The 18,083-nt window shown below is 38.5% G+C and overlaps 1 pseudogene; it reads right to left on the reverse strand.

Annotated features, from left to right (window-relative positions):
• Positions 1-540: 540 nt before the first annotated feature.
• The window catches only part of LOC129015878 (vacuolar protein sorting-associated protein 35-like), an 89,121-nt pseudogene continuing 71,578 nt past the window's right edge, over positions 541-18,083 (reverse strand).

Raw genomic sequence — 18,083 nt, forward strand, 5'->3', positions numbered from 1 at the left:
CAGCTAGCTGTGCTTTGGAATCACTGACCTCATCTTCATACAGAGAAAAGGCCTAGTGAACACAAAGCAGAAAGGACTTTCAAGGACCAACCATCCTCTAGTTGAGCATTTCCCAAAGTACTTCTCACCAAACCTCCATCCTGTGAGACTTCTGCAGCCTTCATATCAGAACATGCTGCACACTCTCTTGAGAGCCACAGGACAAAGCTGAGATGGTAAAAATGCTAAAAAGTTGCAATAAATGAACTTCTTTCCACTTTGTTTAACCCAGGGTTCCCAAACTGAATTGACAAAGGAACCATGTTCCGTGAAACATTTTTACAATGAGCCACTTGGAAATCTTAGATTTCATCAGCAAATGATCAACACTAGTCAATTATGACAATAATATTAAGAGGTTCCATGATGGTGGGAAGGTGGTAGTTATGTATTCAGTAAAAGAAGAGTAAATTCATGTGCATTACCACCATGCCTGCAAACAAACGACTGAACCCAGCAGAGCTGACGTGACAATGTAGAAAGAACAGATCATCACCTGGAACATGAATTCATATGCGACTGTTTCATGATTTTCAAAACCAATTTCCCCAGCAGCTAGTGCTCCTTGAAGAAAAAGTCTTAAGGGCAATTCTGCCAGCTGTGCTTTGATCACAGCACTGATAGTCTGGTGGGCAAATGAAAAAATCTTCTGGCATTTCTTTTCCCATTTGTCATCCTAAAACAAGAAAAAACATTTTAAGTTACCTTAAGTTCAAAATTAACTTGTTCCAGGATATCCATTTTATTTAAAACTTTTAATAGAACAAAATAGTGAACGCAGTAAGTTGAACTCACAGTTTTCCTGTCATTTTCCTTCTCTGTTTCAGTTATAGGGCACACAAGTAAATCAAGCAGAATGTCTTCTCAAAGCATCATTTGAGGTTAAATTGCCTTTGCAATGTTAATGTATTTGATATTTGTTTTTTCTTTTATTTTCTTTCTTTCTTTCTTTTTTTTTTTTTTTTGAGACAGAGTTTTGCTGTTGTTGCCCAGGCTGGAGTGCAGTGGTGCAATCTTGGCTCACTGCAACCTCCGCCTTCTGGGTTCAAGTGATTCTTCTGCCTCAGCCTCCTAAGTAGCTGGGATTACAGGCACCCACCACCACGCCCAGCTAATATTTGTATTTTTAGTAGAGGCAGGGTTTCACCACTTTGGCCAGGCTGCTAACTCCTGATTTCAAGTGATCTGCCCACCTCAGTCTCCCAAAGTGCTGTGATCACAGGCGTGAGCCACCACACCTGACCTGTTTTTTCTTTTCTTTTTTTTTTTTTTTTTTTTTTAAAGCTCTGTTACCTAGGCTGGAGTGCAGTGGTGTGACCACAGCTCATTGCAGCCTTGAACTCCTGGGTTCAAGTGATGCTCCCACCTCAGACTCCCGAATAGCTAGGACTACAGGCTCGCATCACCACACTCAGCTAATTTTTATTTTTTATTTTTTGTAGAGACAGCGTCTCATTCTGTTGCTCAGGCTGATCTTGAACTACTGGCCCTGAGAAAACCTCCTGCCCCAGCCTCCCAAAGTGTTGGGATTACAGGCATGAGCTATCACACCTGGCTGATATTTGTTTTTTCTGATTTGTAAGTAACATTCCCAAATTGGAGGAAATTAGAAAAATACACAAACTCATCCACACATCATCCCTAAATCTACCACCCAGGGATAAGCATTGGTAAGATTCTGATGCTAAACGTCTTCCTTTCTTTTCTTCTATGTAAATGTAATGTAACTGGAATTCGTGTGTGTGTGTGTGTGTGTGTGTGTGTGTGTTTCTCTTTGGCGTGATCTCGGCTCACTGCCACCTCTGCCTCCTGGGTTCAAGCCATTTTTCTAACTCAGCCTCCTGAGTAGCTGGGATTACAAGCGTGCCACCACACCCCGCTAATTTTTGTATTTTTATAGTAGAGAAGGCATTTCACCTTATTGGCCAGGCTAGTCTTGAACTACTGACCTCAAGTGATCCACCTGCCTCGGCCTCCCAAAATGCTAGGATTACTGGCATGAGCCACTGCATCTAACCCTTATTTTCTTACTTGAGAGTTAAATAAAATTGATTCACACTTCAAGTAATTTGTATGTAATTTTTCTCTTCTTTTTTTTTTTGAGACGAAGTTTCACTCTGGTTGCCCAGGCTGGAGTGCAATGACACGATCTCAGCTCACCGCAACCTCCGCCTCCCAGGTTCAGGCAATTCTCCTGCCTCAGCCTTCCAAATAGCTGGGATTACAGGCATGCACCACCACGCCTAGCTAATTTTGTACTTTTAGTAGGGCGGGGTTTCTCCATGTTGGTCAGGCTGGTCTCAAACTCCCAACCTCAGGTGATCCGCCTGCCTCGGCCTCCCAAAGGGCTGGGAATTCAGGCGTGAGCCACCGTGCCCAGCTCTAATTTTTCTTTCACTTATTTTGTCCTAACAATTTTCCCAATACTAATTTGAAATCATTTTAATGCCTAGAAAATATTACGGAAACTGGCTATGGCATAATTTATTTAACTATTCCCTTTTAGAAATAATCAGTAATATTACAATGAATGTTCTATATACACCAAGTTTTATTGAGACCCTAATTATTCCCTTAGTATAAATTCTTGGAATTCCACTTGGAAGTAAAATTATTGGATATTTTAACACTCTACTTACATACTGCCAACTTCCTAGAAATAGTATAGTAATTCACACTGCCAACATTATTAGATGAGAATGAATTTTCATCACACCATCGCCATTGCTGAGCCTTATTTTTCTTTTTTCTCTTTGCCAATTTGATTTCTTAAAAGGTTCGCTGTTGTAATTACAAGTGAGGTTAAATATTTTATCATGATTGACTATCCAAATTTCTTCTTGTTAAAGCAATCAGTTCTTTTCATTTCTAAAAGATGGCTGGGCATGGCGGCTCATGAATCCCAACATTTTGGGAAGCCAAGGAGGCAGAAGGATTGCTTGAGCCCAAGAGTTTCAGACCAGCCTGGGCAACATGGTGAAACCTTGTCCCTACAAAAAATAAAAAATTAGCCATTGTGGTGGCACATGCTTGTAGTCCCAGCTACTCAGGACGCTGAAGTGAGAGGATTGCTTGAGCCTAAGAGTTCAAAGCTGCAGTGAGCTGTAATCATACCACTCTATCCTAGTCTGGGCGACAAAGACCTTGACTCAGAAAAATAAAAAATAAGTGACGGTGACAGTCATAGATCTTGGCACAGTGTATGGCAACACAGCAAGTAATGGTAGTAAATAAGTAAAGGCTAGTTACTTTTATTTATTTACCCTAAATCATTTTTATTCCCAGAATTTTTTCATCTTATAACTGAAAGTTTGTGTTCTTTGGCAACTACTGTTCTAGTCTTTGCTTATACAAGTTCAACTATTTTTTTTTTTTTTTTGAGGCAGAGTTTCACTCTTGTTGCCCAGGCTGGGGTGCAATGGTGCGATCTTGGCTCACTGTAACCTCTGCCTCCCAGGTTCAAGCAATTTGCCTGCCTCAGGCGCCTGAGTAGCTGGGATTACAGGCGTGCACCACCACACCCAGCTAATTTTGTATTTTTAGTAGAGACGGGGTTTCTCCATGTTGAGGCTGGTCTCGAACTCCTGACCTCAGGTGATCTGCCTGCCTCAGCCTCCCAAAGTGCTGGGATTACAGGTGTGAGCCACCGCGCCCGGCCGAGTTCAGCCATTTTTTGGTGACTGGGCCTCCCTCTGTCGCCCAGGCTGGAGCACAAAAGCACAATCATAACTCATTGCAGCCTCCAACTCCTGGGCTCAAGCTGTCCTCCTGCCCTAGCCTCTTTTTTTTTGAGACAGAGTCTCACTTTGTCACCCAGGCTGGAGTGCAGTGGCATGATCTCAGCTTACTGCAACCTCTGCCTCCTGGGTTCAAGTGATTCTCCTGCCTCAGCTTCCCGAGTAGCTGGGATTACAGGCATGTGCCCCCACGCCTGGTTAATTTTTGTAGTTTTAGTAGGGACGGGGTTTCACTATGATAGTCAAGCTGGTCTCAAACTCCTGATCTCAGATGATCTGCCTACCTCAGCCTCCCAAAGTGCTAGGATTACATGTGTGAGCCACCATGCCAGGCCCTGCCCTAGCCTCTTGAGTAGGTAGGACTGCAAGCATGCACCACCATGCCTGGCTAATTTTTTAATTTTTTTTTTTATACAGAGCTCTTGTTGCCCAGGCTGAAGTGCAATGGTGCGATCTCAGCTCACTGCAACCTCTGCCTCCCGGGTTCAAGTGATTCTCCTGCCTCAGCCTCCCAAGTAGCTGGGACTACAGGCATGCACCACCATGCCTAGCTAATTTTGTATTTTTAGTAGAGACGGGGTTTCTCCGTGTTGGTCAGGCTGGTCTTGAACTCCCGACCTCAGGTAATCTGCCTGCCTCTGCCTCCCAAAGTGCTGGGATTACAGGTATGAGCCACTGCACCCCACCTTTTTATTTTTTTATTATTTATTTATTTATTTATTTATTTTTTAGACGGAGTCTTGCTCTGTTGCCCAGGCTGGAGTGCAGTGGTGCAATCTCAGCTCACTGCAAGCTCTGCCTCCCGGGTTCAAGCCATTTTCCTGCCTCAGCCTCCTGAGTATCTGGGATTACAGGTGCCTGCCACCACACCCGGCTAATTTTTGTCTTTTTAGCAGAGATGGGGTTTCACCGTGTTATCCAGGATGGTCTCGATCTCCTGACCTTGTGATCTGCCCACCTTGGCCTCCCAAAGTGCTGGGATTACAGGTGTGAGCCACTGCACCCGGCCTTATTTTTTAATAGAGATTGGGTCTTGCAATGTTACCGAGGCTAGATGAATTCAACTTAAAAAACAATTCTACATATAAATGAAGTCATGCAGTATTTGCCTTTCTGTGTTTGGCTTATTTCACTTAGAATAATGTCCTCCAGATTAATCCCTGTTGTCATAAATGGCAAGATTTTCTCCATTTCTACAGCTGAATATTATTCTACTATGTAGAGAATATGTGTGTAGATACATACGTACATACATATATATACACCTATATATATATACACACACACGTATACACAACACAATGTCTTTATTCATTTATTGATGGACACTAAGGTTGTTTTTGTATCTCAGCCAAGATGAATAATGCTGCAATAAACATGGGAGTGCAGGTATCTCTTTGAGATACTGATTTCCTTTCCTTTGAATACGTAACCAGATGTGGGACTGCAGGGTCACATAGTAGTTCTAGTTTCAGTTTTTTGAGGAAACTCCATACCTTTTTCCGTAACGGCTATACTAATTTATATTCTCACCAATAATACACAGGGTTCCCGTTTCTCTACATCCTTGCCAACACTTGATTTTCTGTCTTTTTGACAACAGTTATTCTGACAGATGTGAGGTAATATCTCATAGTGGTTTTGATTTGCATTTTCCTGATAAATGATGTTGAACATCTGTTCACATACCAGTTGGCCACCTGTATGCCTTCTTTGGAAAAATGTCTATTCAGATCCTTTGCTCATTTTTAAATCAAGTTATTCATTTTCTTGTCATTGAGTTGCATTCCACATATGTTTTGGATATTGACCACTTTTCAGATGTATAGTTTGCAGATATTCTCCCCCATTCCATTGGCTGTCTCTTCACTCTGCTGATTGTTTCCTTTGTTGTTCAGAAGCTTCTTAGTTAGTCCCACTTGATTATTTTTGCTTTGGTTGCCTAGGTTTTTGGTTTCATATCCAAAAAATCACTGACCAATGACAAGGAGGTTTTTCCCTATGTTTTCTTCTAGCAGCTTTATGGTTTCAGGTCTTTAATCCATTTTGAGTTCATTATTATATATGGTATAAGATGAGAGTCCAAGTCCATTCTTTTGCATGTGGATATCCAACTTTCCCAATACTATTTATTGAAGAGACCATCATTTTCCCCATTGTGTATTCTTGGTATCCTTATCAAATATTAGTTTATTGCACGTTTGGGTTTATTTCTAGACTCTCTATTCTGTTCCATTGGTCTATGTGTCTGTTTTTATGCCAGTACCGTATTTCCATACTGTTTTAATTACTATGGCTTTGTAACGTAGGCTGGCTGCTAGTTTTATTGTTATATTCACAAATTCCTATCCATAAATGCGGGTAAAGAGTGAAAGATAAGCTGGCCTAATAAAAATTGGCCAAAAGCTTCTGTTTCATGCTGGTAGGTCTACTGAACGCATCTTTTTTTCTTTATTATGAGAAAATTAAGTCCCTACTGAGGCTGGGTGCAATGGCTCACACCTACAATCCTAGCACTTTAGGAGGCTGAGGCAGGAGGATCACTTGAGGCCACAAGTTCGATTCCAGCTGGTCAACATGGCAAGACCCTGTCTCTAATAAAAATACAAAAATTAGCTGGGTGTGGTGGTGCACACCTGTAATCCCAACTACTTAGGAGGCTGACACACAAGAATCACTTGAACCCAGGAGGTGGAGGTTGCAGTGAGCCAAGACTGAGCCACTGCACTCCAGCCTGGGCGAGAGAATGAGACCCTATCTCAAAACAAACAAACAAACAAAATTAAGTTACTGAGGTTGTTCCTTGACATAAACCTGACTGTCCAACTTTCAGGTACATGAGCTTGAGGTATTTTCTTCAAAACTACACCATGAAGACTCAAGCCATGATTCTGGCTTGAGGAAGAAAAAAGCTCATAAAAAGTTGCCCACAACTCATGATATTTTTCAATTATATGCCTTTAGAGAGAAATGACTGCAATGCTAGGCCCTCTCCTTAGGTTTTAAAGCTAACCTGAATTAGAACTTAGGAAAGAGTTTCAGCATACATTCACACTGCTTTAATCTTGCATTTTTAAGTGCTTTTTATGTGATCCCTCAGTTAGTATGTGATCCACCAACGTCACCATTAGGAACACTTAGCACAGGATAAGTAACAAATAGAGAGTTGCTGAAAATGGGATTTTATTATACCACTGTCTATTTTCGTATGGTTGAAATTTTTTATAATATAAAACAAACACACACACACTCTCAGAGTGAGGAAAAAGGAAAAAAAGTACCTAAATACTTAAAAGTAAACTCACCACTTTAGAATTCTCTTTGTATTGAAAAGCCAGCTGGTAAGCTGCAAATACCGAAGGCGGCAGTGTGAAGCGAATCCACAGATTTCCACCAGCTCCAAAATGTTTTCATGCTGTGTTCAAAATCTGACCCAAAAGCAGTAAAGAAAAAAATTTCCAAACTATGATTAATCATTTGTGAAATAAATGTGGGCTTTAATCATCATTGCTAACATTTTGTGAATATATACAATGTACCATACTTTCGGGTAGGCAATTTACATATTTCTTATCTCCTCAAGTTGTCACAACAACCCAGAGACAGATAGAATCCCATTTCACAAACGGGGAAGCCTGAGTTTCAGAGATATTGTATAACCTTCCTAAGGTAGCGAGTTAGAAGCAAATATATATTTAAATATATTTTCATACACACATGTGCAAAGTATGTTGCATTGATAAAGAATGTAGGCTCTGGCCAGGTGTGGTGACTCACATCTGTAATCCCAGCACTTTGGGAGGCCGAAGGTGGACAGATCAGTTGAGGTCAGCAGTTTCAGACCAGCCTGGCCAACATAGGGAAACCCTGTCTCTACTAAAAATACAAAAATTAGCTGTGCGTGGTGGTGCACACCTCTAATCTCAGCTACTCAGGAGCCTGAGGCAGGAGAATTTCTTGAACCCAGGAGACAGAGGCTGCAGTAAGCTGGGATCATGCCACTGCACTCCAGCCTGGGTGACAGAGCAAGATTCCATCTGAAAAAAAAGAAAAAAAGAAAAAGGAAAAGAAAAGAAAGGAAAGGAAAAGAAAAGAAAGAAAAAGAAAAGAAAAGAAGGCTGTGAAGATAGACTCACAGACTCACATTTAAAAGTAGATGCTAATACTTACTACATGTGTGGCCTTGGGCAAATTATTTACCTTCTCTTAGCCAGAAGTTTCTGTAAACTCCTCGGGTTGTTGAGAAGATCAAGTGACACATGTGAAGTCTCACCACTACTTAGCACAAGGCATACAACTATATGCATATTACTGGTACATCATACCTCCTCATTCAAAAAAATATTAAGACCGTTTAAATCAAAGAAAATGCTAATAAACTTTAAAAGAGCCACTAGTGAAATATTCCACGAATTCTGTGTTTTTCTTGGATGTTTTTCTAAAATGGCACAATGTATAGCAAATTCAGAAAACTTACAAGAAAAACACAGAGTTCATAAAAAATTTTTAATACGTGTGACACAATGACATCCAGGTTTTGTGAAATTCTCTGATGTGGTAGATGAATAAGAGAATGCATTTCCCCTAGGGGGAGTCAGAGCTAATGACCCTATCAGTAAACATCTCTATACATGGGAATAACCAATCAGCTGCATGCAGAAGGCTTACTTTCTTTTCTTTCTTTCTTTCTTTCTTTTTTTTTTTTTTTTTTGAGACAGAGTTTCACTCTTGTTGCCCAGGCTGGAGTGCAATGGTGTGATATCCACTCACTGCAACCTCCACCTCCCAGGTTCAAGTGATTCTCCTGCCTCAGTCTCCTGAGAAGCTGGGATTACAGGCGCCCACTACCATGCCTAGCTAATTTTTTGCATTTTTAGTAGAGATGGGGTTTCACCATGTTGGCCACGCTGGTCTCAAACTCCTGATCTCCGGTGATCCACCCACCTTGGCCTCCCAAAGTGCTGGGATTATAGGCGTGAGCCACCACACCTGCCCAAAATGCATACTTTGTAACTACTACATTTGGTATGCAATAGAAAATGAAAACACACAGACACACACAATCTCACACAGAAACATAAGGGAATCATTTAAAATAATCAGACAGTCACTCTGTACAGATCACATAGCTCACAGAGTACAATACCACAGTCCTGGAATGTTTGTCACTAAGCCAAGACAAAGACCATCACACTACCAACAGAAGTCAGCCTCTTATTTCACACTGATTATGAAGAAGCACAGGAATGTCAACTACAATGAAGAAGGTCAACAGAAGGAGATGAGACAGGACATTCTCAAGCAAATGTCTTTTTCATCATAGCAGCCTAACAGCTTAATGCATCCAAGAATAGTTAAACTACTTTGCCCAAACAATAATTAAGCAGCCAACCGTGCTAACCCTTCACTAAAATAAATTATCTAGTGTCAGTCACTGATACCCCTACTCAGGCAACACGTTTTATCCATTTCACAAAGATTCCTGTGGACTAATAATAAAGAGAGAACCTCACGTGATTGTTCTTTATCAGAAAAAAAAAGTTAAGAAAAAGGCAAAATGAATTTTTTAAATCTTTCATCAAAAAACAAAAACTTGCATTTTCAATGTGACAAATGTAACTTATACTTGCAAATTTGGAAAAGTAAAATTAAACATAAGAATTGTATTTCGTGTAAAGTTTATTATAAGCAATACACAGTTCAGAAAAAAAATGAACATGGAATAATTATGGGCACTCAAGTAAAAGAAGATCGACTTTTTTGTAATTTCAGATAGCCTTCAAAAGAAATCAGAGCAACTGAATTGTTACTGACATGCTTCAGAAGTTTACAAACAATTATGTGTTTATATATAAAGTAAGAGCCCATGGATGTCATGAATCTTTTTTTTTTTTTTTTTTTTTTTTTGAGATGGAGTCTCGCTCTGTTGCCCAGGCTGGAGTGCAGTGGCACAATCTCGGCTCACTGCAACCTCCACCTCCCGGGTTCAAGTGAATCTTTAATTCAGTTGCCCTTCAAAACCATCTAAGATCAGAAGGTGAATTAAACCATTTTAAGCACTTCAACATGTGATTTCACTAGGAGCTGATACAGGGTTATAGTAAGAGTAAACTCATACCAAGTACTGCTGGTCAGGGTCCTCACAGCGCAGCAGATGAATGAAGGGCCCACATGGCTCTGCTCATCAGCAAAGTCTTCTGGATCAGGGTCTTCTACAGGTTGATCTGGCTTATCTTGAATCAACGTGGATACCAAATTCATTATGGAATCCACCTGTATCATGTGAGGCACAAGAAACCCAATGACATGAAACCATTGGCATATAAAGCCACTGTCAAAAGCGTTTCCAGTTATAAAATTACAATACAGTATCAACAAGATATTCCTTTTTTTTTGGTTAGAAAGTCGATACACATGTACGTCATGCACACACAAACAGAAAAAAGTCTGGAAAGATATGCAAAAAATGTTAATTAACAGTGGTTATTATCTATCTGGTGGAATTATAAATGTTTTATAATTCTTTATACATCTCCAATTTTCTAATTTATATAATGAATGAGTTACTTGTAAATTTTCTTTAGTATTGAATTACCCTCCCCTCCCATCTCAGGTATCTAGGTCCAAAGTCTAAAATTGTAACACTGTTTCCCTAAAATAGCATGTAGGTATTCTCTTACCTGGTCTTGAGAGACAATTTCTGTGTTATAATTCAGAACATTACTAAGCACATAACAACTCATGCACTTTCTGGACTCGTAGTCAAAGTACTCAAAGAGTAGGTGAAAATGTTTTAATTTCAAGACGGTTAAAATATTTTTGTAAGTGTCAACTGATATTTTCAAAAGTCTGGTGAGTTCCTTTGAAACTGCACTACTGGTAGCAATACTACAAAAAGAAAAACAGAAGTCTTAATGAATAAAATTAACTTTCTATATACACAAATAGCACTTATTTCATAAGAATTTGAAATTTTTCATTACATATTAAAGTAAATGGGTCAAGTGAATCATACCACCAGAAGACTAAAACGACCTCCTTTCTTTCTTTCTTTTTTTTTTTTTTTTTTGAGACAGAATCTCGCTCTGTCGCCCAGGCTGAGTGCAATGGCGCATCTCCGCTCACTGCAAGCTACGCCTTCCGGGTTCACGCCATTCTCCTGCCTCAGCCTCCCACGTAGCTGGGACTACAGGCGCCCGCCACCACGTCCAGCTAATTTTTTGTATTTTTTTAGTAGACACGGGGTTTCACCGTGTTACCCAGGATGTTCTCGATCTCCTGACCTCATGATCCACCCGCCTTGGCCTCTTAAAGTGCTGGGATTACAGGCATGAGCCACCGTGCCTGGCCAACAACCTCCTTTCAAGAGGATAAAAATGCTTATCTAAACACAAACATATATTCATCTATTATTTTTCTGTTGATCCAAAACTAGACACAGTTTCCAACTCATGAACAGATGGTATAGCTGGAGTTAAGATGACTGTCTAGAATTTGATGACATTTCTTAAGGGAAGTATTTTAAGCGGTAGTTTGGTTCCGAGGGGGCAGCCGACAAGTATTGTATATTCACGATGAAAACAAGTAGGGAAAAGATCCACGCAAAATCAGTAATTCGACACAATAGAAAAATATATAAACGGTTCCTTCTGCGTCAGATGTTGGTGATTAAGGAAAAGCAGGCTGACTGACTTTTAGGTAGTCATTAGTAAAAGCATTCTGTAGATATTGAGGCATATTGGGACATTTATTACAACCTCTTTAGAGATTGTTATTTCTAATTATTTTATCTATTTTTACTTTAAAATTCACTTGGGTGGAAATACATAGATACATCATTTAGTTTTTTAATTTAAATTTTTTAATTTTTAATTTTATTTTTTATTAGAGATGGGGTCTTGCTATGTTGCCCAGGCTGTTCTCAAACTGCTGGGCTCAAGTGATTCTCCCAACTCAGCCTCCTGAATAGCTGGGATTACAGGTGCAAGCCACCACACCCGGCACATCATTTAATTTTCTCTCACACTTATTCCATATCTGGACTTGTTTTCGGTTCACACACACACGAAACCAAAAATGAACAAAAGAAAAAGGGTAATGCAAAGGGGGGAAAAAAGAAGAAATTTTCTTGATGCGCGTAAACCACTGGAAGGGAGATAGAAAGGAGGAAGATTACATGAGGTAAAATTCTGAAGAATATGGGCATGGGAGGCGGGCCTGGCTTAACCCAAATCCGGAGCAATGTGGAATGGGGCAGGAAGGGAACTGCTGGGGAAGGTAACAGGATCAGAACTGCCCACAGTGGCCACTAGAGGACGCCATAGGTCTGGGACAGAACAGCTGAGGCGGCTTCAAGTTGGAAACAATACTGTTGTTGATACGTTCTTTGAAGGTATCCAAATCAAAGCTCAAAATAGAAACGATATTTAAACCAATTTAATTCTGCACCTTAAATATACATACGCCTCTCATTTGTCACCATGTACTCATTCGCAGGAAAACACCTCTTATGGAAATAAATACTGTCTGACAAAGTTTCCTTACCAGTTTAAGAACAAGCAACTCATACAAACAAACTCATTTCATACTCAATACAGCAAGCTTGTCCAACCTGCAGCCCACAGGCTGCATGCAGCCCAGGATGGCTTTGAATGCAGCCCAACACAAATTTGTAAACTTTCTTAAAAGATTATAAGTTTTTTGCGATTTTTTAAAGCTCACCAGCTATTGTTAGTGTTAGTGCATTTTATGTGTGGCCCAAGAAAATGCTTCTTCCAATGTGGCCCAGGGAAGCCAAAAGATTGGATGCCCCTGATACACAGAAAGGGATCCAAATTGGAGAGACTGGTCCCTGAAGACTGCCTGTGGTCCATAGGTACCACAATTTCATTAATATACACAACCAAGTAATTGGTCACCACTTTCTGCCCCTAGTAGTGCTAACCATGACAATCTTAATGCATGATTAAAACAAGACAAATGCCAGCAGTTCAAAAAACAATTGAGAAAGAAAAGCAAATCTAGGACAAAAATGTCTTTATGAGGATTTTTACAAAAATGTAACTTACTGCTCAAGGTTGAGCTTATTGAATATCTCTGCTGTTGTTTCTAGAAGTTTATCAACATAGTCCACACGATCAGGTTAACATTTCCTGGCAAGATTAACGAGAAAGACTTGTAAAGATACAACAGCAACAGACATACACCCAAAAAAAAGCTGCTCTAATGAAAGGACTAAGCAACTTAGAAAGAAAGACAGAAAACTTTTAGATAATAATAACTCTATTCCAGGTAAACACTACAGAATAAAACAGCAGCCCAAATCTCACCCATGCCAGCATAGGCCAAAAGAAAAACCTAAACTTTCGCTCCCTCAGATTAACACCAACTCTTTATTAGCAAAGAAAATACACTTTTTTACATCAAAAAACAGTAGCACTTGGTATACAAATAAAAGATGAAAATATCTGAATCTTGCCATATTAGGCCAGTAAGAAAATTGCAATGTTTAACAAAAACTCGGTTTTCAATGGCCCATTAATAACAGAATAATTAAACGACCATAAAAATTAAGCCTATATACATATTGGAAATACATTTCAATTTACTCATAACATTAAACAAACTTGGATAAAAAAATTACTTATTGGCTAAAAAACTCTGCTACCTATTAAAATTATGTATTATTGCTTAAAGAGTACCTGCAGAATTCTCACTTTCATAATTCTTTGCAGAAGAAGTGGAAATCCATAGTCCAGAGACCCTTTTTGAAAATGAGCCAGTGATAACCACAATCTATTTATAACTCATATAAGATTTCACTCATTTTATAAATTTTCCCAAGCATTATAATTAGGCGGCATCATGCTTTCCATATTACTTACATCTACAGAATTTTCCCCGCAAAAGTTTTCATAGGACTTTTAAAGTAGTTATTAAAATTTAGAACTGCATGTATTTTCCAAACTACCAGGATTTCAATCCAGTGTGTATTTTTATATTTATGAGGTCAGTCCATGGTGTATGCCTTGTGTCCTTGAATTAATATGTGAGAAATGAAGAGAGTCCTGTATTTGGCACATTCACAAAGTTATTCTCCAGAACAGGTAATTTTATGCCACCAAATACAAATGGAAAAAACTAAAGGCCTTACCACATTTTGTACATTTATAAAGCTTTCCTTCAGTGTGAGTACTTTCAAATTTTCAAAAAGAATGAAAAATGCCAGAAGGCTTTATTACATTTCTTACAGTCTTAGGGTTTTCCCCTAGTTTGGTTCATTTCTTGTCATAGAAGAAAACTGGGAAAATCAAATACTTTGCCACATTACTCACATTTATAGAGTTTCTCTCCAGTAAGTGATCTTTCATGTTTTTGACAGAAACTGTAATGACTAAAACCTTTATCACATTTTTTTACATTCATAAGACTTTTGTCCAGTTTGAGTTTTTTAATGTCTTTGAAGAAAATAAGAACATTTGAAGCCTTTACTGCAATCCTTACATACTTATGTTTTCTGTGCAGTATGAATTTATTTACGTTTATGAAGAGAACTGGAAATAGTGAATGCTTTCTCACATTTCTTACATGCATAGAGTTTCTCACCAGCGTGAGTTATTTCATGATAAAGAAAGTTACTAGAATAACTGCAGGCTTTCCCACCTTCTTTACATTTATAGGATTTCTCTCCAGTATGAGTTATTTCATGGTCACGAAGGTGGCAGAACTGACTGAAGGCTTTACCACACTCCTTACATTCACAGGATTTCTCGCCAGTGTGAGTTCTTTCATATATGTGACAGGACGTGGAAAAACTGGAGGTTTCATTACATTGTTTACATTTATAGGGTTTTTCTCCAGTGTGCCTTCCTTGATGTATTTGAAATGAACTGGGGAAATCAGAGACATTTCCACAAACTGTAAAACTATATTGTTCATTTCCAGTGTGCATTCCTATGTCTCTTCAAACTCTTGTGAGAGAAATGAAGGTTTTCGACACTGTTTACATTCATATGGTTTTTCTCCATATTCCTGACACTCATATGTTCCAGAGTGAGACATGATGTGCCTATGAAGTGGGGAATGGCATTTGAAGAATTTTCCACACACTGCATTCACATGTTTTTACTCCAATGACAACTGTCTTGCTCAGATTAAGATTTCGAATCTGGTTAAAGGTTTCTCCACATTGCCTTCCTGCCTTACTTTCATGCAGTGTCTCTACCATATAACTTCTGCAAAAAATGACAAGCCCATCATTAACAGTTGGTTTACTATAATTTTATTAACAGGTTTTGAACGTACATTGGTTGCTATGGCTATTACGAAAAGTAGAGGTTTTGTACCTTGACAAAAGTAGAGATTTTGTGTTTAAAAGTGAATGGATTGATTACCCATCCACACAGCTCCTTCCCCCATAGCAATGATCAAAACAGTAATATTCATATTTGCAGTTTCTTAGTACTTGATATAGGTTGGATATTTGTCTTCTCCAAATCTCATGTTGAAATTTGATCTCCAGTGTTGGAGGTAAAACCTGGTGGGAGGTGCTTGGCTCGTGGTGGTAGATCCCTAATTAATTGTGCCCTTGCAGTAATGAATGACTTCTCACTCTATTCATTGCTGTTAAATGTGATTGCTAAAATGTCTGACATCTTCTTTTCCTCTCTCTTGCTTCTTCTCTCACCATGTGACGTGTCAGCTCTCCTTTCCTTTCCACCATGATTGGAAATTCCCTGAGGCTCTCACCAGAAGCAGATGCTAGCGCCACGATTTTTGTACAGCCTGCAGAACTATAAGTCAAATAAGCCTCTTTTTGTTATAAATTACCGAGCCTCAGGTATTCCTTTATAGCAATGCGAATGAAATAACAAAGCACTGTTTCCAAGTAAACTATTTTGCAAACAGTGAATATCTACATTACATTAGAGTATATAGGTTTGGTTAAAAACTTTCTAAATATAAATAAATTTGAAGTCGTGCTCATTTAATTTGTTTGCTTGTTTTAGAAATATTATGACATGCTAAGACTGCCCCAAAGAATATTACCTCCTCTTAAGTGGAAATTATCTTAGATTTCTCCAAGATTTTCTGTACTAATCTTCAATGCTCTGATTTTCCTATTTGTTTCCTAAAATGTAGACCCCAGAAACAGTACAAATTATTAGACATTATTTTTAAAAATTAGATTATAAGTGCTATGATGTAGATTTAGTTTTTACTCAACAAAATGTATGTTGAAATTTGATCAACAATATGGCAATGTTGGGAGGTGTTTGGGTTATGGGCACAGATCCCTCATTAATAGATTAATAGCCACCATTGGGAGTACATAATTTACTGCTCCTGCAAGACTGTATTAGTTACCAGAGAGTTGGTTATAAAAAAAAACAAGTTTGGCTCCCTAGACTCATTCTCACTCTCTCACTATGTGATTTCTTTGCATATGCCCACTTCCCATCTCCTTTCTCTCATGACCTGAAGTAGCATCAGGCCCTTACCAGCTGAATCTACCCAATCTTGGACTTTCCAACCATGAGCTAATACAACATTCTACTCTTTGTAAGTTACCGAGTGCCATGTATTTTGTTATAGAAACAGAAAACAGAATTAAACACAAGTTTCATTTTACACTGTGGCCATGCCAGATTATTCACCAAAATATTACCTTTCCACATTCTAAATCATGGAACAACATTGAAAACCATGAAACACTTATCCTCTAATTGACAAAGTAAAGAAATCTTGTTATTTTTACCTATAGAAGTCAGGTTCCTGAAGATTTCCTGCATTACACCTCTACAGAGCACCTTCTGGGAAGAAGGCAGCAAATTCTACTTCTCCTAAGTGAAGTTGACAGCCACATCCTCAGATGCAACTTAGTCCTAAAACATCCCACGTTTATGTAGACAATTGGTGAGAATGATTGCACTGAAAATCTATAGTCAATTCACAAGACATTCACCTGATTCTGTGCTGCCCAAACATTTATTCCAGGATTTAGTAGACAGAACTGTTATTCTCTGTCCACAAATACTTCCTCCCACACAGCAGTCCTGATGCTAAAATTGAACTATCCAGCAGGCAAAGGCAGAGTAGCCTTTTGGTTGTTGGGCCCAGGGAGTAAGATGTGCTACTAGGTCACTTCTACTTTCTCCTTGTTCAGTGTATTGCTAGTACCTGTCATAACAATGTCCTACTACATGATGTGCATATAAAAGTTAATTTTAGCCATCCTAAGACAAATTATCCTTAGAAAGGCCTGCTCATAATGTTTCACCTTTGCTGGTATCAAAGAACTTAGATTTGGGGAGGGATCCCAACAACCTATGTGATAGGAGTAGCTCAGTGTGGCTAAAAAGTTTATCTAAACAATATGGCATTGCTGAACTCCTGTATTGCTTCTGAAAGTCTATTATTTTAATTCATTATCACAGCACTGCCTAGGGGATCATCCTCCAAAAAATACCCTGAGCCCTGAGTATCCATTAATGAACTTCCCTCGTAGACAATATTTCACAAGTATATTGTCACAACTTGTTCATTGGGAAAGTGTGTCCCTCCCCTGTGGTTACATGAAGAGAAAACATTTGATAGATTGTAAAATGTATAGTCCAGAACAAATTTAATTGAGAAATAAATAAGACTAAAAATATTTAAGAATTACAACAGAAAAAGTTTAGAAATTCTATTAGCAACTGTCAAAGCAGAATGAGTAAGTGGAAACGTAGCACATGTTCTTAAAAATAACCCATATCACCTGGATGTCACCTCTTACAAATGAAGTCCTAAAATTCAGAAATCCCCAAAACGGGCTTTTTAGTAGTTAACAAAAACTACTTTTCAAAATGTATAAAAATAATAAATGTCTAATACAATTTCAAAGTCTTCTGAACAAAAATGTAATAGCTTGCCAAATATCCATAAAGTATTCTCAAATATAATATGTAAAACAGTGTAGTATTAGCAGAGATGTAAACAAATAGGCCATGAGAAAGAAAAAAAAATCTTTAATGAGCTGGAGTTTATATGAAAAGTTGACTAATGACAGAGGAAACACTATAAAATAGTGTAGAAAATCTCAAGCACTTTAAAATGTGAATCAAATTTAATTGGTATTTAATCGGTAAAATGCATTCATTCCTCTCTATTCTATGGATAATAATCAATTGATTGTATATTCAAATGTGCAAAATACAACTGGCAAACTTGCAGAAGACAAAGAATAGGCAGTTTTTGATGTAAGGAAAAGAGACAACAAGAAACCAACACGTTCAAATATATTAAAATTAGAGAATTAAAAGACAA

Source organism: Pongo pygmaeus, chromosome 18, assembly GCF_028885625.2.
Source record: "Pongo pygmaeus isolate AG05252 chromosome 18, NHGRI_mPonPyg2-v2.0_pri, whole genome shotgun sequence".
NCBI lineage: Eukaryota > Metazoa > Chordata > Mammalia > Primates > Hominidae > Pongo > Pongo pygmaeus.